A 1,095-nucleotide genomic window follows, 5' to 3' on the forward strand; every position below is an offset into this window, starting at 1 on the left:
CACTCTAATTTGTTCAAAGTAAAATTGTCGGCCCATCTCGACACTCACTGAAGAGCACCGCGATAGGATTTTGATATTGAACCGACGTTTGACCGTCGGCTCACCGACGATATGCTCCGCAAACGTGTCAGTATCACCGCGGATGCGGTGCACCGACAGCGCGGCGCACAAATGCAACTACGAGCTTTTTAACCGCAACAATTTTAGTATACGCTATTGGAGCTGGAATTACCGCGGCTGCTGGCACCAGACTTGCCCTCCAATTGTTCCTCGTTAAAATATTTAAAGTGTACTCATTCCGATTACGAGGCCTCGTAAGAGTCCCGTATCGTTATTTTTCGTCACTACCTCCCCGTGCCGGGAGTGGGTAATTTGCGCGCCTGCTGCCTTCCTTGGATGTGGTAGCCGTTTCTCAGGCTCCCTCTCCGGAATCGAACCCTGATTCCCCGTTACCCGTGACAACCATGGTAGTCGCAGAAACTACCATCGAAAGTTGATAAGGCAGACATTTGAAAGATGCGTCGCCGGTGCTGGACCGTGCGATCGGCAAAAGTTATCCAGATTCATCAAAATTAACGACTTCGAACGCGAGGCCCTCCGTCGATTGGTTTTGATCTAATAAAAGCACTCGTCCCATCACTGGTCAGAGTTCTGATTGCATGTATTAGCTCTAGAATTACCACAGTTATCCAAGTAACTGAGTAAGATCTAAGGAACCAAAACTGATATATTGAGCCATTCGCGGTATCGCCCTAATACGGCTTGCACTGAGACATGCATGGCTTAATCTTTGAGACAAGCATATAACTACTGGCAGGATCAACCAGGGAGCTTACACATATTATTATACATATGATAGCTCTCGTTAAAGAATATTAACGAAGAGTGTGTTTGGTGTCTATAGCCCAATTCGACGTTTGACCGACCGAACTGGGCTTGACTACTGTGTACACTGTTCGCAGTTACAACGTGTGTCGTGAGGCGAGTCTTTGCAACACTCTATAAATTAATATAGAATGCTAGAAAAACACACCCACATAGCGCTCACAGAGGCGCCCACACTGAACGTTCGCATAGACATAACATTCATTCATC

The 1,095-nt window shown here is 46.8% G+C and overlaps 1 non-coding gene across 1 annotated transcript in view; it reads right to left on the bottom strand.

Annotated features, from left to right (window-relative positions):
- LOC135087440 (small subunit ribosomal RNA) overlaps nt 1-830 on the bottom strand; it is a 1,903-nt gene extending 1,073 nt beyond the window's left edge. Inside the window, exon 1 of the ribosomal RNA XR_010260824.1 lies at nt 1-830. This exon is cut by the window's left edge and continues 1,073 nt beyond it. This is a non-coding gene — a ribosomal RNA (small subunit ribosomal RNA).
- Nucleotides 831-1,095: the final 265 nt, after the last annotated feature.

The sequence above is a fragment of the Ostrinia nubilalis genome, unplaced genomic scaffold, assembly GCF_963855985.1.
Source record: "Ostrinia nubilalis unplaced genomic scaffold, ilOstNubi1.1 SCAFFOLD_43, whole genome shotgun sequence".
Taxonomy (NCBI): domain Eukaryota; kingdom Metazoa; phylum Arthropoda; class Insecta; order Lepidoptera; family Crambidae; genus Ostrinia; species Ostrinia nubilalis.